This window comes from Dipodomys spectabilis, unplaced genomic scaffold (assembly GCF_019054845.1).
Source record: "Dipodomys spectabilis isolate Male_0828 unplaced genomic scaffold, ASM1905484v1 ptg000104l, whole genome shotgun sequence".
In the NCBI taxonomy this organism is placed as follows: Eukaryota; Metazoa; Chordata; class Mammalia; order Rodentia; family Heteromyidae; genus Dipodomys; species Dipodomys spectabilis.
The window spans coordinates 919,969-946,333 of record NW_024870781.1 but is presented as its reverse complement, the minus strand read 5'-3'; the positions used below and the strand labels follow the sequence as shown (position 1 = coordinate 946,333).

At 43.1% G+C, this 26,365-nt stretch overlaps 1 pseudogene; it reads right to left on the bottom strand.

Annotated features, from left to right (window-relative positions):
* Positions 1–7,485: 7,485 nt before the first annotated feature.
* Positions 7,486–26,151, bottom strand: LOC122114046 (annotated as a pseudogene).
* Between the last annotated feature and the right edge of the window lie 214 nt (positions 26,152–26,365).

Genomic DNA, 26,365 nt, shown 5'->3' with positions numbered 1-26,365 from the left:
GCCTTTACATGTCCTGTGTCACTCTGCTCTGGCAGGCTTGCCAGGACAGCTCTGTATCCCCTGCCTAACAGTAAGAGTTGAAGAGGCATGTACTTCCTTCCTGGTTGTCTAGCAGCAACAAATATTAATACTTTCCTCTCCGTTTCATAACTGCAGATCCTGCTTATGACAGAATTGAAGTGTGTTCCTCTCGAATGTGAAATTGTTTCCCTGTGGGACTGTAGGGAATAACAAATAGACCTATTACTCAACCATACTTCATGACTGATCCCTTGGCTAATACAAAGATGTGGCCAATATAACAAATTTTCCGTTTCCAGGATCAAATTCTTTTTCTTTTTTCTCTTCTAGGCTGGAGTTTGAACTCAGGGCCTCATGCTTGTTAGGTAAGCACTCTACCACTTATGCCATGACTCTGGCCCTTTTCTGCTGTTGCCATTTTGCAGATAGTGTTTTACATTTTTGCCTGGGCCAGCCTTGGACTGTAATCCTCCTATCGATTTCTCCCATGTAACTGTGATGACAGGAATGTGGGCCCACACTTAGTTTACTCAATAAGGTGGAAGAGATGCTCACTAACATCTTTTTCTCAGGCTGGCCTCAACCTGGGATCCTCTCAACCTCTACCTCCCAAGAAGCTGGAATTAGAGGCACAAACCACCACCCTGGCCTAGGATTAAATTCTTAAATGAGAATCATGCTCGCTTATCTCTGACTGGAGGGATTATCTAACTTATTTTACTGTGAATATACACAGCAAGCTTGGAAATTCATTGAGGCTTATGGTTTATCTTAACATTATTGTTCTGTTTTTCTTCTACTGTTTACTATGTAAGCAATGTTTATAACGACTTTCTTTTACAAAATGTCTTAAAATGATTTATTCAAGAAGTAGAATAAGTTTATATAATTTAACATCTTGCCACCAAGGATTTTTTTCATTAGCTTATATTAGCTTTGCAGTGTGTGAAGGGATCCATTGTTGGATCTCCACGCATGTTCACACTGCATTCCAGTCTCTCCTACCCCTTCTGTCCCTCTCCCTGCAGCCTTCCCCCTCAACCACTCCCAGATAATTCCCCAACAGACTTCAGCATGTTTTACTGAGGAAAAGTATCTGCCGTGTTCACCTTACTGCCCAGCTTTTCTCTGGTGTTGAGTCATTCTTAGATTTGAGTTTGAGACACACGAATCTCCAAGCTTCCAGGGCAACTTTGAGTGCTCACATGCTTATAAAATTGAATCTTTGTTACGTACAACCTCACCCAGATCTTAGAGTGAAAAAGAAGTTTTCAGACAAGCTTAGGACAGTTAGCATCCCAGGAGCATCTGGTGGTAAGTGCAGCTCCCATGCCTTCTTCCAGTGACTCCCCTGACTGAGGACTTTCACCTCATGTGATGTCATTGATTTCACATGGCCTCTTGTCAATCATTGCTTCAGAGAGTTCTCCCTGCTGAACACAGCACCACTGTCTCTCTCAGCTCTGAATGTTGTTCTAGAAGTCTTGGGGCTGGAGAGCCTACAGTGGGTTTGTACAACAGTTAGGACATCTCCAAGCCAATACTCCTGGCAGACACGTTTTGCTTCCCTGTAGTCATTCACTGTTCTCTGACAACCACAACAAAGATCCCACGCAGGACCCACTTTCATTTTAGCTCCTTCAGGTGTGGTCAACACCACAGTATGAAACACAGGATACAGGCCTGTACAACCAGGGTGTCCCGGGCAAATACAATGAAATCTTACTGAGCTTAAAGCCTGACATACATACAATCTAGATCTTCTGTTGAAATTTTGCTTTAGAAAAAGAGACACTATTTGAGATAAAAAGACCAAAACAGAGTAGGCTGTAGCCAGTAGATCATGTGAGGAAGAGAATGGTTCTGGTAACATGGTACATTCTGCCTGAAGCTATTGTCACCCTTCCTCCCTCCCTCACTTCCTTTCCTTCCTTCCTACCTTCCATCCTTCGAAACTTCTTTCCTTCCTTCTTTTTTTCCTTCTTTCCTTCCCTTCCTTCCTTCTTCCTTTCTCCTCTTCCTTATTTTTCTTACTCTCTCATGTATTCCTAGCCTATTTGACATGGAGTTTTGTTCTTTTTTTGTTTGTTTGTAGGTTGTGGAGTCTGAACTCTGGCCCTGGGTGCTGTCCCTCAGCTCTTCAGCTAAAGGCTAGCGCTCTATCACAAGCGCTCTACCACTTGAGCCACAGTGCCACTTCCAGCCTTTTCTGCTTATGTATTGCTGAAGAATCGAACCCAGGGCCTCATGCATATAAGGCAAGCACTCTACCACTGAGCCACTTTCCCTACCCTGTCCTCAGATGTTTTTGTTCAAGGCTAGCGCTCTATCACTTGAACTATAGTTCCACTTCCGGAATTTTGATCTTTTAGAACTGAACACTGGTATTTTCCATGTATGCAACAAGTTCTTGCTGCCATGGCCCAGGAAGAAAATTGACAATGAGAATCTCCCACATCTGAGGATCAAAGTTCCATGCCAGGTTTCTAGAGCCCATGGTTTCTATTGAGCAGAACATGACGTGTCCCTTAGATTATGAATGTGTTTGCCTTTTCCAAATGGTGGCTTGATGGCACCAGATCTCTTCTAACCTTTGCACACTGAGTGTATCAGAGGTTGTTAAAAAACACTCATTTCCTTATATTTGGATCATCTTTTGGAGAAGTGGTGGGCAAATTTTAAATATGTGCCAATGATTTTTTTTTTCTGCTTATGTGGTGCTGAGGAATTGAACCCAGGGCCTCATGCATGCAAGGCAAGCGCTCTACCACTGAGCCACCTTCCCAGCCCCTGTGCCAATGCTTTGAAAGGTGTGAGAGGAAGAATATGTGGTCTGTGCTCCGAGCAGCCAAGAGGCATGAAGTGTAACTGATTTTTCTACGTAATTATTTATCCTTGTTCTCACAACCATATATACTTTGTCCTTGAGAGCACACTCCTTCCTGATGCCCTTGTTTATAGGTCCATTTGTAAATTTTCTCTCTGTGTGCAGAATCCAAACTAAGCCAAAGAAAATGATGATGTTTTGCTAGGCTCTCTGGGAAAGAAGCTCTTGCTCTTTCTATCTGAAACTAAAGCTTAAAGAAGCAAAGGAAAAGAACTGGAACTGCTAGGGCCATCTGTGACCATGGAGAGATAACTTGTTTGAGTATAAAGTATAATGTGTAGAAGACAGGAGATCAGAGCCAACAGACCAGACAGTGCTGCTGGATCTTGACATTTTTATGTATGTTCTCATGTGTGTCAGTAATGGGGCTTCAGCTCAGGGCCTGGGCACTGTCCCCGAGCTTTTTTGCTTAAAGTTAACACTGTAACACAGTTCCACTTCAGGCTGTGTGTGTGTGTGTGTGTGTGTGTGTGTGTGTGTGTGTGTGTGTGTGTGTGTTCAGTTGGAAATAAGAGTCTCATGGACTTTCCTGCTTAAGCTGGCTTTGAACTGTTATCCTCAGATATCATCCTCCAGAGTAGCTGGTATTACGGGTATAAGTTACTGGTGCCTGGCATTGTATTTTAAAGCCCTACATTATGCTGAGATCAATCCTATTCTTGGTAAATGAGAACATGCCATTTCCATTTGGCAAAATACATACTATTGGTTTCTTTTTGCCACTTTCAATGGAAAGAATCCCAGTGGATATCATGGAGGAGTTTCCACACTCCTGGGCCCATACCACTGGAGATACCCGGAAGGGATACCCTGGAAGGAAACTTTGTGGGTTTGAGTGCAGACAGTTTACTTAGGAGGTAACTCATGAAAGTAGAAAGAAGAGAACAGAGGGTGTGAACAGGAACAATCCATTCCTCTGGGGACTCACTGAGGAACTGTATCAAAATCACCCCATCAAAAGACAAGACGCGTGTGACATTTCTACACTGGCCTTGGCCCTGTTATTTGAGGGCTGCCCCCTGGGGGTCTTACCTCCAATGAGCAAGTGACTGGCTGAGCTGATTTCTATAGTTTAGGAGAAAGTGCTGATACAGCAAGGCGAGGGTTCCTCAGAGAGCTATTTGATGTATGCATGGAGCTGTCCATCACAAAGGCCCTAAGACCAGGTGGATTCCAGTAGGGGGATGTACATGACATGACTCAAGCACTAGCTACAAGATCTGTTTGCCATTTTTCCTGGTCAGTTTTCTCTACTATCAGACCTCTTTCAATTTTCCTCAGAAATTGAGGAATCTGCTTTACCTTGGGCATGACTACCTTGAGCTTGGTTATTCCCATCTAACTCTTCCAAACCATCAAATGAATAACTCCAATATGATGATGAGGGAGCAATCCTTTATAAAAGAACTTTAGAACGATTTACCTCTGCTCCTTTATCTACTGTTAATGAAGTTGGTTTGACCAATGTAAACTCACCAGTGACATATGATACATTTATTAAATATATAAAAAGTATTCAGGCAGTGAATATTCAAACTTGGACTCAACACTCAGTGGCCATGGAAATTGACAGCCCTCCTCTAAAGATGACAACTTAAGCTGTCCTTGAAAGATCTGAACTCCCAATCTAATCTGTGTTGGTACAGGCTGTTAATCAGGCCAAGGGTGTCACAACAAAACTTGGGGAGATAACCAGAGGACTTTTTCCTAGGCCCCTTTCTCCTGGGACAATGTCACTTAATAGATGTCTTTTCGCCAGATTCTACATATAATTGTGTGGCTGTTTATGAAGTAATTAATTAGCACACTTGAAAATTATTTCTATGGCTCACTTCTGACAGCAATTAGATATACAGTGAACCCTCTTTTTCTGTGGGTTCCACATCTACGGAGTCAACCAACTTGTACTGAACATAGAGCCTGAGCATTGTCCGTTAGCTTTTTTGTTCAAAACTGGCACTCTGCTACTTGAGCCACAGCTCCACTTCCAGCTATTTGTTGGTTAATTGGAGATAAGAGTCTCATAGACATTCCTGCCCTGGCTGGTTTCAAGCCACAAGCCTCAATCTGTTACCTGACTAGCTAGGATTACAGGTGAGAGCCACTGTTTCCCAGATGAAAAAAAAATTAAATCACGTCCATACTGACTGTGCACATCATTCATCTTGTCATCAATCCCTAAAACAATGCAGTAAAACATCTGCTTAGATGGTGTATTAGGTATTATGTCATCTACAGATGATTTATGCTATGTAGGAGAATGTTGCATAGGTCCTACGCAAAAGGATATTTTATATAAGATCCTGAAACATCTGTGGATTTGGGTCTATGAGGTTGTCCTGGGGCCAGTCTCCCATAGATATGAAGATAGAACTATTTGTTTCTATCTTGTCCTTGAGATAAATCTCAGAGAGGGTATGAAACCTGTTGTTGCTTCAATTGGTCTTGGCTTTAAACCTTCCAAACTGCAAAGATGTGATTACCTAACTCCAGAGTGTTAAAGTTTACCTTGGAGATAACCAGTGAGTGGGCTAGTAGACAGAGAATGTAGAAAGGGGGAAGGTAGAAGAGGGGAGGGGTAAAGAAGAGAGGCAGGGAGCAGGAGAGGAGAGAGGGAGAAAGTGTTTTTAAGAATGTTATAGTTGGATCCTACAAGCCACCTCCTTACTATCCACATAAAGGTGTTCTACTGGCAGTCCTGCCTTGCAGGTGTTACTGGTAACAAGAGGCAGACACCCACTTATGTCCTCTTCCTTCCCTGTTCTTTCCTAAGTTGCTTGAATGCTTTTCTTTCAGATGACCTCAGTAGAAGTGAAAGCAATCACATCCTGTCATAAAAGTTACTCAGTCTTTCATCAAAGACACCCTGCCATGAAGCAGAAGCACATTTCCTATAGGATAAGTTATTCCCATTATCTGTCTCTTCTAAACAGGGATGAGGAGGGAGCAGAGGTCTCTTGAATCCAAGTGATCCTTAACACTTTCCTGTTCCTCTGCCATCCTCCAGATTTAGATGTTTACCTCACTATTTCAAGATCTGATATTATTGTTTTACACTCCCTAAAGGATGCAACATTCAGGAAGGGGTGTTTGTGCCCAAATGGCCACTTACTATATCCAGAAGGGAAAAAGAGAACCCACCCTTCATGTAAACTCTGCATTGGAATGGTGCCCTTTATTAGCGTAAAGATGGCATTTCACCTAAAACAGTGGAAGACCTGACAGCCTTGTTCCTGATCCTTGGATTGTCTTGGGAAACATTCACACACATGTCATGTGAATTCCTGGGCTTACAAGAGTAATTAGTAGTGTCAGACCACCTTATAAGACTACATCTATTGAGTCCTGTATGGGGCCTCCACTGCAACCTCTTTCATCTACCTGTAAATGAATCCAAGTTTCAGCCTCATACGGCCTCCTAGCCATCCTACTGCAGCATATACCCTAGTTCTGGAAAGTATTACCCAAATTCTTCACATATGTCTCATCTGATTATCCATGTCTTCGGATATATCTCAGGAGAGTATTTCAATGGTTGTATTAATAAGAGACATAAAGTCAGACAGAATCTCAGCAACAGAGAATCCTGTAGGCCAATCAAGAAGAGCTGCAGCCTACGCTTCCAGACTCCAGGAAGCTGTTTAAAGCCCAAGGCTTCAGAAAACAGTTGAGAGCATTTAAACAGATGTTGCTGGCTTTCCTCGCTGTCCTTCCTACACCACCTGTCTTTGCCAACAGCTGGAAGACAGTTTTCAAGGATGACTTGATTAGGGTATGTTCAATAGCACTGCATCTTTATTTTCTCCATTTTCCTGTGTTTTGTCTGTTCCTATTCATCCTTTTGCTTAGCTCTTGGGAACCAGAACAAATATTGGGAAAATCCTCTGGTTCTGTCAGCACTAGGGGATGCTAAGTAGTAGGACTCAAATGTTTGACTCATAAATGGAATTATAATTACTGACTTATTTGGGTAAATGTAGCAGTCATATAATGTGTTATGACTTGCATGGTTGTTTTTTTTTGGAGTGGGGAGTCTGGTCGTGGGGCCTGAACTCTGGGCCTGGGCGCTATCCCTCAGCTCTTCAGCTCAAGGCTAGCGCTCTACCACTTGAGCCACAGTGCCACTTCTGGCTTTTTTCTTTTTGCTTATGTGGTGCTGAGGAATCGAACCCAGGGCCTCAGGCATGCAAGGCAAGCGCTCTACCACTGAGCCACCTTCCCAGCCCTGCATGGTTGTTTTAAAACACAGAATTGGGTGCAGGTGATTTATGTATTTTTATTATCACAATCTATAATCTTTGCTTCAGAAACAATAGTCATGTACAAATTTCTGATTGACCTTCTTGCAGAAAGACTGATGGGTGAAAGTACGATGGGTTTGACTTTTCTAAAGAAGAAGACATCAACAGCATTTATTACCTTGGTACATCATCGTAGTCTTGTTTCTTCACCTTTGTGTGGTTTCGTTGCCCTCCCTCACCCCAGTCTGGCTGAGCAACACATCCTTGAATGGTTAGCTCAAAGCAGCAACATGCTTATTTCTATATCCCTGACACCATTCAGGGTCAAGATCCTAGTCAACAAATACTCCCCGTCAGCTTGGGAAAGAATCTGTAATAAACCAGGCCTCCCAGGATGGCTATGTCCAACAAGATGACAATGGAAGGCCGCAGCTTGCTGGTTGTCACTTTTCTGGACATTGAACAGAAAGTCCTTTGATTCTCCTTCAAATTTTCATTTGTGTTTACCAATCTGGTCTCCATATGTTCCAACTGCTCTCGTTGCTCCCCTAGCTCTTCTATGATTTCTGAGCCAATCTGATCAGTTTCTGTGGCAATCTGATGAGCACGCTCAATACATTGGATGGCTCTGTTCAGACTCACTGCCTCTTAGAAGCAATGCCCTTTGAGTTTGTAGCTGATTCACAGGTCCATTTTCTAAGGCATATGTGCTATATTTCATGCCTCCTCGGCCCCCAGGTGTGGCTGTCAAAGCCTGGTCCTTACCTCCCGATGGAGTTTGGCAAGGTCCTTCCCATAGTTTCCGTAGCTTAGGCATCATGGGTTACGGAAAGACTGGGGTGCCTAACATAGTTCTTCCCCCATCTCTCCCAGCATTTCATTCACTTCCTGTTGCTTTTCATCAAAATCTCTGAGTAACTTCTTCTTCTCTTCGGCCCACTCCTAGTCCAGCCATCAGCCACCAGTCCCGGAGCCTTAATGCCCAGCCCCACTGGGTTTGATTTTCATAGCAAATCATCAGGTATGGAGAAATATCTTTGTAGAAGTATTAAAATACACGTTTCTACTGTGTATTAGAAAAAAACACAACAAAGCACAGAACTGATCTAGCATTCTGGATTATAGTTCCCATCAAAAGCCACTGGGAATAATTTTCTCCTCATTTGTGCTGGATGCTACTAGAGGTTATGGCTCTCAAAACACATCAGAACCAGACAGAGGTGGCTCACATCTGTAATCTTAGCTACTCATGAGGCTAAGATCTGAGGATCATAGTACAAAGCTAACCAGGACAGAAAAATTTGAGAGATTCTTAACTCCAATCAACCAGCAAAAGGACAGAAGAGAAAGCATGGCTGAAGTGGTCGAGCACCAGCTGTGAGCAAGAAAGCTGAATGAGACTATGAGGCCTTGGGTTCAAGAACCAGTACTGGCATACACATTCACAAAAAAGAAACATTTTTAATATAAACTGTAATTATATTCAGTCATTCAATTTATACTTTTCCTGACTTTTTCCCTTACATTTACCCAGAGATAGAGTGTTACTTTAATTTTCTGTTTGTTAACATTGCTTTTGCAAAAACCAATTTCTATATTTTCCGATTACCATCCTCACACTCAGAGACTGAGGAGAATTCGGTGACTATGTTCCCTAAATGCTACTGTGCATTAATCTGGACCTCAGCTACAGACAGGCCCTATGATGTGCACCTAACAAACCCAGGTGGGTTTGGTTGTTCTGCTCATTAGTATAGTATATAGGTGATCAGAACTTGCCCAATACACAATACCAGTCCCAATGTCATCTTTTCCAATTTGGTAATGAATTTGTTTATTAGGTTCAGTGTTGGATGTGATGCATTGGAGAATGACTAGCACCCCTGGGCCCTGCTCAGCAGCCTGCCAGATAATGTGACAGTCCATACTGCTGCACTCTCAAGCACTTCACCTGGCTGTTATAAAGAAAAGACTTACTTCCAGGAGAGTTTCTGGCAGTTACATTGCATGGCAAAACCATAGTTAACTTCATGAAAAAACCTGAGGATAGACAATATCAGTAATGTCTGTTCTCCACCAGAAGCAGCTCATCAGCATTGTGATTTGTGTTGTGTGTGTGTGTGTGTGTGTGTGTGTGTGTGTGTGTGTGTGTGTGTATGTGTGCTAGTCCTGGGGCTTGAACTTAGGTCCTAAATACCCTCCCTGAGCTTTTGTGCTCAAAGCTAGCACTCTACCTCTTGATCCACAGCTCTGCTTCCAGCTTTTTGTTAGTGATTAATTGGAGATAAAGAGTCTGTCTCATGGACTTTCTTGCCCAGGTTGACTTCAAACCAGCATCCTCAGATCTCAGCCTCCTGAGTGGCTAGGATTATAGGTGTAAGCCAACAGCACCCAGCTAGATGGATGAACTCTTGATTCAGGTGCAGGATGGATCTAGAAAGTTCTCCAATGGATCTAGAAAGTCTATACATGCTTATTGCAATTTGAGGCTGAATGTTGTATCTGGAATTTTTATCCTACACTCTTCTCCTTATGGGGATTGGAAATAGACACATGAAGTTGAAGTGTTCATTCTCCAGGATCAAGCCTGATATGTGCTTATATTAAGAAGCATAATATGCTTTTTGCTTCTTTTAGACATCCTAGATCTAGTCTACAGTTGACCGTATGTGCTATGTTTTACTGGGGTGAAGTGGGGTGGGGGAATTACTGGGTTTATAAACATAAAAAACCTATAGCAACAAAATGCTTACTATATATGACTATCAAAGTGGAGCACTGCCTTAAATGTTGTTGGAACTGTACGTTCATAAACAACATGCTTTTATGGATGGGAAAAAATCCCATTCTAGATTATTTTTAGAGAACATTTTAGTTCTGTATCTTCGAAGATGGAATGGATCCCTTGTCCCATTAATGAAGATATTACAGCGCTGTAGCCCTACCTGTGATCTTAGTATTCTTTTTTTTTTTTTTTGTCGGTCGTGGGGCTTGAACTCTGGGCCTGGGCGCTGTCCCTCAGCTCTTCAGCTCAAGGCGAGTGCTCTACCACTTGAGCTACAGCGCCACTTCCAGTTTTCTGGTGGTTTATTGGAGATAAGAGTCTCACGGTCTCTCCTGCCCGGGCTGGCTTTGAACCGCGATCCTCAGATCTCAGCCTCCTGAGTAGCTAGGATTACAGGCGTGAGCCACCAGCGCCCGGCTGATCTTAGTATTTTTATATGAGTACAAGAGGTAGGCACTTGCATAGCCCTTTGGGCAAAGTTGTAACAATTTCTTATTGAGTATTTATGATGAAAAACACACTGCTAAGTGCTGAAGGAATTTAGAAAAGCGTGTTCTGTAAGATCAGTGTGTTCTCTTCCCACCAGGAATTCCTATGAGCCACATGCATGTCGACAAGGGTCAGCTAGAAAAGAGGATAAGGTGGGTTAGAATTATATATCACCATGATGGTTACCATAGAAATTCAGGATTTCTAGTCACTTCTATTCTACCTCAGTTCAGAACAAAATACCTGAAGCTAAGTACTTTATCAAGAAATGAGGTTTTTTTTTTCGTTAACAGTTGTGGAGATTCAAGAGGCTGGTGCTGGCATTTGCTTGTTTCTGGTGAGGACCTTCTGGCTGCATCACAAAATGAGGTATGGCATCATGGTGGGGCCACATGCCAGAAGGAGACAGGAAGTGGAGATAGCAAGCCCAAATAGCTCATTTTATAACAATCTGCTCTCAGGGTACTAACAACTCACCAGAGCTAGAATTCCTCCAGACAGCATTAATCTCTACATGAAGTGGTGTCCCATGGCCTCATTACCTCCTATTAGCCCCACCTCCTAAAGGTGGGGGGATCAAACTTCCAGCAAGTGAAAGCTGGGGGACCCAAAGCTGATCCAGACCCTAGTGATGGCCAATGTGGTTGTGTTCTGAGAACTTTCAGCTGGCGTTGGCCATGTCATAGTAGCTTCATCCAAGCCCCAGCACCGTACTTACCACATGTTAGTTCATTGGTTTTATTCCACATGTGGATGTCCACATCTCAAGGAGTCTGTCTAACGTGATTAGCACTGCAGATTTAGTGTTTGGGGATAATCTGCATTATCCTGAGATATTGTAAAACTTTTTTTTTTTTGGGTCCGGTCGTGGGGCCTGAACTCTGGGCCTGGGCACTGTCCCTCAGCTCTTCAGCTCAAGGCTAGAGCTCTCCCCTTGAGCCACAGCGCCACTTCCGGCTTTTTTCTTATGTGGTGCTGAGGAATCGAACCCAGGGCCTCGAGCATGCAAGGCAAGTGCTCTACCACTGAGCCACCTTCCGAGCCCCTGTAAAACTTTTCAAATAAATAAAAACAAGTGATGTGAGCATCTTTGGGAACCCATTGTTCTGAAAAGTCAATCTCACAAAGAGCTATGGGTCCTCCTTTGAGAGGTTGGGATGAATGTGCATGTTCTCTTGATCTTGGCTTTCCTCATTTAACATGATTTGTTCTCATTCCATCCATTTCCCTGCAAATGACATTATTTTATTCTTTCTAGTGGCTATGTAAAATTCCATTGTATACATTTTTGGATCCACTCATCTATTGTGGGACATCAGGGCTGTTTCCATATCTTGGCTATTGTGAATAGCATGGCAATGATTATGGATAGTCAAGTGTCCTTATCATATCCTGGCTTATGATGTTCAGGGTAGATGCCTAAGAGGGGTATGGCTGGTTGTAGGTAAGGTCTGTGTTTAGTTTTTGGGGTTTTGTTTTGTTTTTCCCATCCTGAGGCTTGAACTCAGGGCCTGGGCACTTGCTCAAGGCTAGCATTCTACCACTTGAGCCACAGAGCTACTTAGGCTTTTTCTGTTTATGTGGTGCTGAGGAATTGAATCCAGGGCTTCATGCATGCTAAGTAAGCACTCTACCACTAAGCCACATTCCCAGCTCCTGTGTTTAGTCTTTTGATGAACCTCCATCTACTTTCCAGAGTGATTGTACTAGTTTACATTCCCACCAGCAGTGCAGTAGGAGTCTTTTGTCCCTGCATCCCCACTAGCATTTGAATTCAAGATGTTGGCCTATTTCACTGGGGTGAGATGGAAACTCATAGTTGTTTTGATTTACATTTCTTTTATGGCCAGGGATGATGAGCATTTCCTCATGTGTTTCTTTGCTGTTCTTACCTGTTCTTCTGGGAAGTCTCTCCTTAGTTCCCTTGCCCATTTAGTGACTGGTTTATTAAATTTGAGAGGTGTTAGTTTCTTGAGCTCTTTGTATAAATTGGCTGTATTGCTGGCAAAGATCTTTTCCCAATTGGTTGGCTGTCTTTCTATTTTAGTCACTATATCCTTAGCTGTGCAAAAACTTTTTATTTTGATGTAGTCCCACTTGTCAAATCTCTCTCCTATCTGTTGTGTCCCTGGGACTCTATTCAAGAAGTTCCTGCCTATGGCTATAAGTTCTAATGTTTCTCCTCTCTCTTGCAGAAGTTTCAGAGTTTCAAGTCTGACGTTGATGTATTTGTTCTACTTGGAATTGATATTCATGTCTAGTGACAGGCAGGGAATCCATTTTTACTTTTCTGCATACAGCTGCCCAGTTTTCCCAACAACAATTGTTGACAAGGCTATGTTTTTTTCCACTGTATGTCTTTGACTCCTTTGTCAAAATCGGATAACTATATATGGTTTTATTTCTGGGTCTTCCAATCTGTTCCATTGATCTTCAGGTCTATTTTTTGTGCCAGTACAAAGCTGTTTTTGTTATTATGGATCTGTAGTAGAGTTTGAAGTCTGATATTGTAATACTACCCACATTGCTTTTTTTTTCTAGAATTTCTTTCACTATTCTAGGTCTTTTGTTGTTCCATATAACTTTTTGGATTGTTTCTCTATTTCAGTAAAGAACATCATTGGGGTTGAATTTGTATATCATTTTTGACATTCTGGACATTTTCACAATATTGATTCTATCTATCCATGAACATGGAAGATCTTTTCATTTCCTGGTGTCTTCTTTGAGTTGAAAAGGGATAATTTTTTTTTATCAGTATAATGTTAAAAAAACAAAAGGGTAAAAGAAGAGATAAATTTTAAATGGGAACATTGACAAACTCTTTCTGGAGAAAACCAGTTTGGAACTAGGTCAGACTGATTGTTTTGTTGTTGTTGTTGTTGTTGTATGGCTTGAACTCAGAGCCTCAGCACTGTCCTTGAGTTTTTTCACTCAAAGCTAGCACTCTACCACTTTGAGCCACAAATCTACTTCTGATTTTCTGGCAAATTGGCTAAGAGTCTCATAAGACTTTCCTGCCTGGGCTGGCTTCGAACCACAATCATTAGATCTCAGCCTCCTGCGTAACTAAGATTACAGTTGTGAGCCACCAGTGCCCAGCTCTAAGCTCATATTTCTGCCTTTCATAATTTTTCCAGTTTTTTTCTGTTAATGAACTATTAGCTAGGAGCCAGTGGCTCATGCCTATAATCCTAAGGTAGTCCGGATGTTGAGACTTGTAAGATTGAAGTTTGCAGCCAGCCTGAGCAGAAAATTCTGGGAGACTTTGTCTCCAATTAACCACTAAATTCTGGACTGGAAGCCTCGTTCAAGTGGGAGAGTGCCAGCTAAGTAAGAGTGTGAGGTCCTGAGTTCTGGTACTAGTTCTTTTTAAAAATTACCATTAGCTATATTTCTCATAGCTCATAAGTGCATGTTCAGCAGTGCATTTCTAATGTAATATTTCCAAGCATCTGTGGCTATGAAATTTAATTTGTGTTTGTTAGGATTGAATGTAAATTTAAAATAAACAGGTTCTACTTCCCATTAAAGGAACTAGATCTCCTCAGAGGGATGACTGGTTCCGGGTTTGAGGTAGGAAATGTGTACAGTGATCCAGGGCTTTGTGTTAATGTCAGAGGGCAAGGAAGCCATCAGAGACTGAGGCTGTGCCTCAGGATGCAGATGCCTTCTGGAGTTGTCTCTCAGGGGATCAAAATACATTAAATATATGAATATTCAAGACTTCACAATAACACATGAACAAACAAACAATAGAAGCAAATATGATCCTTCTTGGATGCCAGGAGCTCACACCTAAAATCCTATCTACTCAAGAGTCTGAGATCTGAGGATCACAGTTCAAAGCCAGCCTGTGCAGGAAAGTCCATGAGACTCTTATCTCCAATTAACCACTAAAAAGCTGGAAGTGGAGCTCTTGGTAAAGTGGTAGAACACCAGTCTTGAGCAAAAAGCTCAGTCTAACACAGCCTTTGTCTGAGGCTTAGGTCTGGCTGTCACTAAGGAGCTGTGGTTCTCCTTCTCCATGGTGTTGCCTGAGCTGCTTTATATGGTGACTGGCTCCAATGAGGACAAGTTCTTGATGGGAGGCGTGACTGTCCTGGGGCCGATCTACCACCATCTGTCCTCCAGTCAAAAAGGGGCAAGTCCTTCCATGCACAACAAACACTTGCCCCCCTATCAGTTGATTCTGTTTTGGCAGTGCCTCAAAGTTCAGGATCTGGTTATCTACATTAGCTCTTCTTGTTCCAAAGAAGGAAAAAAGGGGAAGCACATGACAGCCATTCTTCAACATCAGATCTGGATCTGGACAGATGCATCTGGCTACTTTCCATGGTAACGGTGCTGCAGATGGGAGGAATAGCTGGGTTCTTTGGAAGCAGGGTATCACAGATGCTATGCTCTCAAGGGGAAAGGTTGGGGTAAAACTTCATGCTGGAGAGATTGGATCAACAAGGCAGGAATCTCCTAGCCAGTCTGGGCAGTACCCATAGTGGGGCAGTCAGAATTATGCACCTGTGGTGTAGGAGGACAGGAGGTTCTTAGCAAGGGTTCTCGTGTACTGACACCCTACTCAAACATGGGAATTTGACAACTAAGTTACAGGAAACACAAGAGCAAAAGGAACAAGTCAAATGACATGGCAATTAGCCTGATCCAGAATGTAGGACATCTTGCCGGATGTGACCTAGTTTCCTTGACAGAGAGGCTGTGAGAGAATAAAGGAGAAGTAAGATGCATTAAGTATAAATCTAATGAATGAACTTGATTTGAATTCTGATTCAAACACAGTACCTGCAAAAAGTAAACCTTTGTGACAACTGGCAAGATTTAGAGTCAAGGTACTAGAAGATATGAAGAATTATTGCTAATTTCATTAAGTGGGATAATGGCATAGTTATTACAGGAAGAGATTTTTATCAATCAGGGATATATACTAATGGAGGGTTAAGACACAAGACACAACATCTGGCCTTGGCTTTAACGTATTCCAGGCAATATAAATCAGAAGAGGAAAGCAGAACGAGCTGGTAAGATGTAGGTAACTGTTAAAGGTGATACATGGGTAAATGAAGGTTTTATCCACTCTGTGGGGCTTTTTTTGTTTTGGTTTGGTTTTGGTCTCAGTCTTAGGGCTTGAACTCAGGTCCTGGGTGCTGTCCTTGAGCTCTTGTGCTACAGACTAAGTGCTCTACCACTTGAGCCACAGCTGCACTTCCAGTTGTTTTGGTGGTTAATTGATGATAAGAGTCTCATAGACTTTCCTGCCCAGGCTGGCCTCCTGAATAGCTAGGATTACAGGTGTGAGCAACCAGTGCTCAGTGTTTTTTTCCACTTTTGATCTTGTTTGAGCATTTCTATAATAAAGGCTTAGAAAAAAAGATGATGGTTTCTGAATGAAAGGACTAGATTTTAGACTCTTCTAAATAAATAAACAACATATCAGCTTTCTGATGCACAATTCTTGGTAGCTCCAGGGATGAGCAGGGCCGTGGCTCTGGCTTGCTTCCTCATAAGCTGGGTTAGAGTAGGTGTGGTACTGTGTCTACACCTGGAGGAGAAATGCTGTGAGTTCACCCAGAATTTAATCCTGATTCTTGGCACTTTTAATTGGAAATAGAATAGTCCTTTGCTTTATACAGACAATCCTAAACTTACAATGGACTTATATTTTATAAATCTTTCCTAAGTTAAAAATATCATGACAAAAATGTACTGACAAGGCTGGGAAGGTGGCTCAGTGGTAGAGTGCTTTCCTTGCATGCATAAGGCCCTGAGTTCGATTCCTCAGTACCACATAATCAGAAAAAGCCAGAAGTGGTGCTATGGCTCAAGTGGTAGAGCGCTAGCCTTGAGCTAAAGAGCAGAGGGACAGCACTTAGGCCCAGAGTTCAGGCCCATGACCAACAACAAAAAAAAATGTACTAACTACATGGAATGTTAAAGTTTATCAACAAGGTATACTACAGGGCACTGGTGAAAGTGTGTGTGTGTGTGTGTGTGTGTGTGTGTGTGTGTGTGTGTGTGTGTGTGTGTGCCCCATGATTGTGAGGCCAATGGGAAGCTGTGGCTTACTGTCTTTTGGGCATTTCTCAGCAGCACTAAAAGACTTTATGGTAGATATATCACTACTATCCTGGGCGAGAGACTGAAATTTAGAGTTCAAACGATGGCTTACACTGAGTTGGGCTTTGCTTATGCACCATTGCAAAGAAGTCAAACCATTGTAAGTAGAGAACTGTCATAGACAAATCAATAGCTTATAGAGATCCTGTTTGTGTGTGTGTGTGTGTGTGTGTGATCGCATTGGGGCTTGAACTCAGGCCCTCATACTCTGACTTTGCTTCTTTGCACAAGGCTAGCCTTCTGCCACTTGAGCCACATCTCTACTTCTAGATTTTTGCTGATTAATTGCAGATAGAAGTCTCACAGACTTTGCCACGCTGGCTTCAAATTGTGATCCTTAGATGTCAGTCTTCTAAGTAGCTCGGATTGCAGGCATGAGCCACCAACTCTTTTTTTTGTACTTAAAAAAATAATAGTTATTATTTTATGGTAACATACACATAGTTTTTGCACATAGTTTTAATTTCAAATCATTCTGCGTAAGTTGCATCAAAGAGAGCAGCTTTCTGAGCCCCATCCCTCCTCACATTGGAGCTACAGTTTCCAACCCTATTGGTTTGTCTGAAAAAATTATTTCCACATTTCAAAAGAACCATTGCATCCTATTTCTCTCTCCCATTCCCTCTCTGTCCCCCCCCCCCACTCCCCCCTCTCTCTTTCTGTCACTACTGGGGTTTGAACTGAGGACTCGCATTCTCACTTGGCTTGCTTGGGGACACTCTACCACTTAAACACTTCCAGCCCAGCCTTTTGATTGTCATTTTGGAGTTGGCGTCTCATTTTCTGCCAAAGTTAGCCTTGAACCACGGTCCTCCAGATCCTAGCCTCCTGTGTTGCTAGGATTGTAAGTGTGAGCCTCAGCTTCTGACTCCCATGTATTTTTCAATTTTAGCTCTTAATCCATTGGCTCCAATTGAAGAAAAGAAGGATTCTTCTCTTACATCATTCTCCACACATACAAACTTGCCCTTTTTCACATCTTCCTACCAGCTTCATTTTTGTTAAGTCAATACTGAGTATTTGCACTATGAGAACAAGGTAAATATTGTTCCCAGACCAGCCAAATAGTGAACTCAGCTTCTATTTTGTGTCTTCTGGGCTTTCTGGTTCCTCCAATGTTTATTAATTGTCTTCTCTATTCATTTGTTCATCTGCTTACTTTCCTACAAGCCTGAGGCTTCTCACCCCTGCTGAGCTGTGAGTCAAGCAAGTTCTCTGCATGTTTGAGACCTGCAAATTGTTCTTGATTCTGTCTTCTTTCCCTCATTGGAGATGTTCTCTTGGATTTCTCTCTCCTCCAACACTAACATGAACTGGGCATTGCTAGGTCCACCTCACTGACGTCAGCCAGAACTTCCTTTCGTGCCTGTTCTTGGCTGGATTTACTGGGGTTCAGGATTGAGTCAGTCTCTCTCTCTCTCTCTCTCTCTCTCTCTCTCTCTCTCTCTCTCTCTCTCTCTCTCTCTCCCCTTTTCTATTTCCCTTTTTCCTTCTCTCCCTGTCTCCCTCTCTCCTTCCCCCTCCCCAGTTTTGATGGAGCTCACATTCCTGTGGCTTCTTGGGAGGGAGCCTGTGGAGTATGAGTATTATATTCCTGTTGCATGTAACAGGAGATGAAGACTGGCCTATCTTGCTGCACATTGGGTTCCTTGTAAGGCCAGCTCTGAGATAGAGATTAGCATGCAGGAGGCTGGCAAGGGAGCTCACATGATAAGCATTCTGGAGGGGGAGGGAAAGGCGTCACAAATAAGCCAGAAGTTAGACTGCTAGTTATTTTAATTGGCCCTACAGAGAGTTCTAGATCTTGGATGGGCCTTCAAAATTGTCCCAAGTTTGGGGTGAAAGCACAAGGCCTTTATGTGCCCACCAGTCACTGGGTTTTTTCTCCTGTAGGGGGCAAGGGAGAGTCTGGCTGCACCTGCCCAGTCCACTCCTATGCTGCTTGACTTACTTCCTGTAGAAGTACATCCAGGATTCCAGGTTAGAGGAGCTATTATGGGTCTCACATTTGAATCTGCTTTGATGTCCAGCAGTACCTCTCTAATGTCTGAGATTCCTTACACCTTCAGACAGCACCTTCCTTGGGCTCGGGGTTTATTAGTTGGGGCTGTGACTCAGACTCATCTCTAAGAAGCTCTGAACTTCTGACTACCATGTCTCTTTCATACCATGGTTTCTGTATTTGTCTACTTACTTACTGTCAAATAGTCAAGGGAGGACAAAGAAGTTAAAGTGAGTCACTCAAATGCCAACTCTATTTCTTCCTCATAATTGTATAGCATTAAATGAATAATGGGTCTAAAACTGCTCTCCATGGGCACTTCTTACATGTGAAATCAGGTATTTTATTATTATTACTATATTTGTGCTGGTATTGATTGGGGCTTGAACTCAGGGCCAGAATGCTATTTCTTAGCTTTTTCACTCGAGGCTAGCACTCTACCACTTGAGCCACAACTCCATTTCTAGGTCTTTGTTAGTTAATTGGAGATAAGAATCTCACAGATTTTCTGCCTGGGCTTGCTTTGAACCATGATCCTCAGGCCTCAGCCTCCTGAGTAGTTAGGATTACAGGTGCCAGCAACTGGCACCCAGCTCTAATATAATTATTTTTTTTGATAGATTCTATGTTGACCTAGCTAATCTACTCTGTGCTGAAGCAGTCACTCTGAGTAGATGGTGTTACAGATGTGTACCACTGCACTCAGCTAAATCCCTTACTACTTAGGCAAATGTGATTTTAGGTTTTCTATCTCATGAAGCTAAAGGAACCCTAAGTACTACAGTTTAGTAATAGGATGTTGAGTATCCCCCCTTTTATTGTTTCAGATTCAGCTAAAGCATCAAGATAACAGATGTTATCTGCTCTGACTTGCAAAAGGAAGGCCATTTACCCAGGAGTACAGCTTAAAGCTAGTCAGGGGGGACTCAACATTCCTTATAATCAGCCAAAAGTAGAGCTGGAGGGATGGCTCAAGTAGTAGAGTACCAGAAGATCAAACAAGTGGAACAAGCAAAGCCAAGTGAGTCCAAAGTCCTGAGCTCAAACTCCAGTGTTGCCTTAAAAAAAGAAAGTTGTTAAAAGAAAAAAAAGGAAAGCAAAAAGTATATATATATATTAGAGCACCATTTATGCTACCCCAGAAGCAGGGTTTCTCACTTGCAGCGTGGCTTGACACTTGGGGCTGATTACCCTGAGTGTTGTAGCATGTGGGTCATCTTCCTCATTTCTCCACATGGATGTCAGAAGGCTGCACTCCCTAAGCTCATAGACATAATAATCAGCAGGACCTCAGATGTTACCAAATATCCTGGGGTGGAGAAGTACAATTGCTATTGGTTGAGAGAGCCACTGTTGTATAGAGAGTGAGACTGTTGTTTTTTTTTAATCTCCCTATGCTTTCGTAGTACATAAAACTCCCACAGAACCCAAGCCTTTCCTTTTCTCAGACAAAACTATGAAGGGTAAAATCAGGAGTCATAACTGTCATTCACTTCAGAGTAGCTCAGAAGTGCAGGTGGCGACTTGTGGTATACTCAGGAGGTGCTGAGTAAATGAAGCCAGGTTACCAAGGACTGCAAAGGGTCTAGGGAGACTTCTGGGCACTGGTGGCTCATGCCTGTAATCCGGGCTGAGGAGGCTGAGATCTGAAGATCCTGTTTTGAAACCAGAGGGGGCAAAACAGTCTATAAGATTCTTATATCCAATTAACCAGGAAAGAGCCAAAAGTGGAGGTGTGGCTCAAGTGGTAGAGCATCAGCCTGAGGGAAAAAGACCAAGCAGAGTACCAAGGCCCTAAGTGCAAGCCCCAGGACCAGCATGGGAGTGAGGCAGGGAGGAAGGGAGAGTGTGAGAGGGAGAAGAGTCAAAACATAAGAAATGTACCATTTGAGGGCTGGGAAGGTGGCTCAGTGGTAGAGCGCTTGCCTTGCAAGCATGAGGCCCTGGGTTCGATTCCTCTGCACCCATAAGCAAAAAGAAAAAAGCCAGAAGTGGCGCTGTGGCTCAAGTGGTAGAACGCTAGCCTTGAGCTGAAGAGCTGAGGGACAGCGCCCAGGCCCAGAGTTCAGGCCCCACGACCGGACCAAAAAAAAAAGAAAGAACAGAAATGTACCATTTGACAAGCTTGGTAGGTGGGGAGAATAATAAATTAGTTTCTAAGGTCAAAGGCTATTGCTTTTTACCATTTTTTTAAAAATCCCCAAGACTTTTCTCTATTTGCCTAATAGGGGTCATTTTTTAAATGTTGGTCATGGGGCCAAGGCTAGTTGCTCTACCACTTGAGCTATAGTGCCACTTCCAGCTTTTTCTGCTTATGTGGTGCTGAGGAATCAAACCCAGGGCTTCATGTATGCAAGGCAAGCACTCTACCACTGAACCACCTTCCAAGCCCCTTAGGGATAATTTTTTAATGTTACTGGTTGGGTAGCAGAAACAAATCCTAGTAGCTAGTTGTATCTGTTCACTAAACTTGAAGGATAGAAACTTCTTTCTTCATTTACTTATTTATTTAGTATTTGGGTAAGGTAGTACATATGCATAGAGGTACTGAGTGAGGCTTGAACTCAGGGCTTGGCACTGTCGTTTAGCTTTTCTGCTCAAGGCTGGTGCTCTACTACTTGAGCTACAGCTCCACTTCTGGCTTTTTACTAGTTGATTGAAGATAAGAGTCTCACCAACTTTCCTGCCCAGGCTGGCTTTGAACCACAATCCTCAGATATCAGCTTCTCAAGTAGGATTATATACGTGAGTTACCAGCACTTAGCTCTAATGGTCTTATTTTGATTCAATTATCTCTTTAAGGCTCCAAATACAGCTACTTTCTAAGGTACTAAGACTTCAACATATGAATTGGAGAGTGGGATGGGGGTGGTGGCATGCAGTTTAGCCCAAGACCATCTTCAAGGGACTACTAAGGCAGATGCTTAGCTATGACCCAAACTTCTCCATTGCCAAAGTCAAGCAGGTAGTCAAAGTCACCATCACTGACCACTGCCCTCAGACTCTCCCTCCCTCCTCTGTCCCTGAGGTCATCCCCACAGTGACACACACATTCCTCTCCTGGATCCTGACTGTGAATCCAGTGCTCCTCATTCCTCCTGGGTGTATCCAGCATGTTTGACTCATCTCATTGATCCCTTGACCTTCAAAAGGTCAAGCAAAGGGAGAGTTCAAAACCACCATGCATAGCATAATATTTGGGGTCTAAGACATAGACAAGGAACTTCCTGGTCCTATAGGTGACCTCAGGAAGGCCCCCTGGGAGAAGGCTCCTAGAGAGACATCCTGTTTACCATGAGTCACTTCTGCAAGAGTGTGTCAGCTCATGTCTTTTGGTAACTTGCTAATGAAATGGTCTCTATTAAGTATGTATATAGAAAGGTAAAAATAGACGTGAGCGATTTCTAAATAACTCTGGCTCAAGGTAAAGTGGTGAGGGAGTTGTGAGTTCTTTTTATGGTAAAATAAAACTATTCTTCATCGTCCCCAATCACCCTTAAACTTCATCCCAGGACAAACAAGACATCTCCCACCTACAGAAAATGAAAACGCTGTTTTTGACAGGACTGCTTCAGAAATATGCTTGGCCTCCTGAGTTCTAACCTTTCTGGGACTCATTCTGACAGAGTCTAACCCTTGTGGTTTTATGGTAGGAGGTAATTTCTGGGCTGGTTATGATTTGAAGGAGCTGGCCCACAGCTCAGCCTTGCTTAAATTGGAACAAGATGTCACCCGTGGTCTTGCTCCCATGGTAGGCACTTGAAAATAGCTTCTTGTCAGATGGATGGGTTTTTTGGCCATTCCAAGGGATTCTTGTTAAGTTTCCATGTCTGGAAATGACACCACCATTCTGTCACTACACTTCAAGTCTCTTGTACCATATAGGGAGTGTGAGTTGTTATGGGTGTTTTTTTTTTTAAAGTGATGAAGGCAATGGCAAAGAATATTCATAAAAATAAGTGACAAATTTCACTCAAGTTACTGACACATAAAAGGAAAAAATTAGTTTTTGCTTTGAAGCTAACCAGAAACAAATGGGACTGTTTCTCCAAAGGAAAAGTTGGAGTTTAGCTCTGATCCATCTCCTCCCAGAAATCTAGGAAATTATACATACCGTACCCTCTGTTTATAAGAATCTGAATAACATGATTGTGTGCACAGGGTCAGTTGCAGGTCAGAGGAGAATTTACTGCCTGGAGCAGCCACTGCTGCTGTTAACCCCTTATTGACACCACCCAAATGCCTTTCTTTTAAGAAAAACTTACCAATGAGAGCTCAGTGAGTTAGCTACCCTTTCTTCAATATCTCATCATCGCAGGGGGCCATATGCTTGGCAAATGATTCAGGATCCAGTGAATGAATGAATTTGTTGAAGCAAAGAAAAAGGTTCCATGGTGTGTGTGTGTGTGTGTGTGTGTGTGTGTGTGTGTGTGTGTGTGTGCGCGCGCGCGTGCTTGTACTGGGCTTGAACTCATGGCCTGGGTGCTGTCACTTGGCTTTTTCATTCAAGATTAGAACTCTACTACTTGAGCTACTTTCCTACTTTTGGCTTTTAGCTGGTTAACTGAAGGTCAGAGTCCCATGGATTTTCCACTGGCTCTGAACTGTGATCCTCAGATCTTAGCCTCCAGAACTCAGCCTCAACTGTGATTCTCAGATCTTAGCTGGGATTTCAGGTGTGAGCTGTGGTCAGGTTTGTTTACTAATTGGGAAAAGGAAGTACTTCAGATTGGTTCTAGGGCCTGTTCCATGGAGCACCAAGGGGCCTATCAGCTTGCTCTGATCTGGCCATAGCTCCCATGCTGATAGCCTGGAAATTTTCCATATTTCCATTTCACTTACCCAACCAAGGGGTTGGTGTTTTCTTGCTTTGAGGGATAAAGGAAATGTTACCCAGAGCATTTAGACAGCTTACCCAAGATCACATGAGGATTTACTCAGCCTGAGTCCCAAGACCACCTCACCATGGCACCCTGCCGGTCTCCCCATTCATGGAGCCAAGCAGTCCCAAGTACTATATCACAGTACAAGAGTTGATGAAGGTATCCAGGCCAGGTTGCAGGGCGCCAGGGGGCACCCTGTAAATGGATTCAGTGATCCCTCATTGACTTCTCGGGGCGGGGGTGGGGTGTCTTGTGAAGTGTGATCATCCAGGCAGCAGTAAGTCTGCCCTAATATCAGCATCCACATTAGAAGAGGGGTGAGGAGCTGAGATGGCCAGCCCCAGCCCTGTTCCCAGACAGCACTGCGGGAGGAGGGTGGGGTCCCTGGGGTAGGATTGTATATAAGCACATCTGGTTTTTAAAAGGGACCATTGGATGGCACCACTTCCTTTGCTTCTAGTAGAAGTCCCCTCTGAGTCACAGGGTCATTGCAACCATTTGAAGCATGACAGAATATGTCTAGGGTCTGGAGTCAGGGACCTAGCTTTTGAGCTCTATGTCTCCTTGGAGGTAACAATGCCCACCTCCCATAATTTTTGTGAGTGTCAGTGTGAGTTCAGGCACGTGCAGATTTAGGATAATACCCTTAAGCTAAAAAAAGTGCTCAACAGTTAATTCTTGTGTACCTGAATTCAGAGAGGACAGTAGGAACTTTCCCTCCATATTTTCACATATATGCCTAAATATGGTAATGGTAAATCTTTTTTTGTTCTCCTTTTCTCCCAGTATGGGATATCAAACCCAGGGCCTTGTGTACACTAGTGAATCACTGAACTATTTGAGCCAGACCACCAGCCCTTTTGGCTTTGTTTTCTGAGATAGTCTTGCCAGCTTTGCCCTGGCTGCCATCAAACTCATGATCCTTCTGCCTCCAATTTCCCAAGTAGCCAAGATTATAGGTTGTAGTAGTCCAGTTTTAAAGGCCTCAATAACCACAGCTCTGCTCCATATTTATTGAAGACTTTTTATGTACCAAACACTATGCTTAGCATTTTTTAATGCAAAAATATGAGCACTGCCCCGAAGGGTCTTACATTCCAGTTGAAGAGACAGACACATAATTAAACAATTTAAAGGTTAAATTTAAATTGGACTTGTTGGCTTAGGAAAGCTCGAACTACATTTCCCAGAATTCTCTCTGCTGTGTGCTTCTGGGTGAACCCTAGAGTATAAGGTATGGAAGGTGGATATTGACAACCATCTAGGAGATCAAATTTATTTTCTCATTAAAGAATTAAAAAGGTCCAGGTGCCAGTGACTCAAACCTGTAAGCCTAGCTACCCAGGAGGCTGAGATCTGAGGATTGCAGTTCAAATGCAGCATGGGCAGGAAAGTCCATAAGACTCTTATCTCCAATTAACAATAAAAAGCCAGAAGTAGAGCTGTAATTCAAGTGGTAGAGTGCTGGCCTTGAGCACAAAAACTCAGGGACAGTGGCCAAGCTCAAGAGTTCAAGCCTCATGACCAGCACACTAAAAAGGAAGAAAGAGAAAGAAGGAAAGAAAGAAAGAAGGAAGGAAAAAGAAAAGGCAGGAAAGTGATTAAGATAAAGAGTTTGCTTATTTGAAAATGAAAGGAAAGCTGGGAAAGAAAATAGCAAAGCCCTCCATCCAGAGAGGGGCCCCAAAGAAGGGTCCTGTCAGAGGGAGGGTTTTATAGTACAGGTTATGCTCATAACTCTTCCCATGAGCTTTGCATTGATTGCTGTGCATGGGTCAACCCAGCCCTTTTTATTGGTTGAGCAGATACCCAAAGCATTATGAGAAGAAATGTTTGAGCAGAAAGAATTATTTGAGAAGATCTTAAGAAGCCATGATGGGATACATGTTATCAGCCACCTGTTAGATCCTCTACTTTTCATCAGTATCTATCTACCTAGAAATTCCCCTTTCTCTCTTTCAAAGTGAAGCAGGGTTGATGCTCATTGTTGCAATGTAGGGACAGGCATGGTGGTAGATGTACAGCTTCTACTCCCCTTGCTAGTGTGAGACAGCAACTCAGCCTGCAGTAGAGTGAGCTCCTTCAGCAGCTGACTGTAAGCCAGGTGGGTGTTTAGCTCAGTGATGGAAGCTATCGGGTTCTCCTGCAGCATTGCTTACCTTGCAGACACAAGTGGCCAGCCAGCTTCACATATTCCTTTGGGTCCCAGAGGATCCAGTGAGTTTACCTCAGCTTCCTGTCCATCCTTCCCTCCCAGAAGCCCAACCTGCTGGCCAAAGGCTTGGCACCAGATACTGAAACAGCATTCACACCTAAACTGTTTAAACAGTTCTGTAAGGGATGAAATCATGGACTTATTTGATATTGTTCATGTTGAATGGTGCTACTTCTCTGGTTGATTGATAGATGGGTCAGTAAAGATGGCTGGCACAAAAATGGTCCAGTCAGGTAAATAAAAAATGAGCAGGAGTCCAGAGGAGGATGGCAAAAGAGAAGCTGGGGGCTAAACAAACTCTCACATAGAAACCAGTTTTGGTGTTCCAGTGGAAAGTCCAAGGCTAGAGAGTCACACCATGTGCCATCATAATACAGAGAGTTTGGCATAGTACCAAGGAAAAATTCAGGCAGCTTGGTTAAGGAGACAGATTACAGTACTCACCCGTGTCCACAGCAGCAACTGTGGTGGTGGCAGCAGCTACTACTGCTGCCACCATATCAACAGAGAGAACCCAGGACAAAGGTGCCAGAGGCTGTGTGCAAGTGGATTCTACTTACCACTAGCAAGAACTGACAAGGAGCAGAAATTTTCATCCTGCTTCCCGTAGACAGACGCAGACAGTAGTTGGTCCAGAAACCCAGGGAAAGGTGTGAGTACCCCACAAGATATCCTCATTCCTTCTCACAGAACAGTGGTGGGAAGATAGCCCC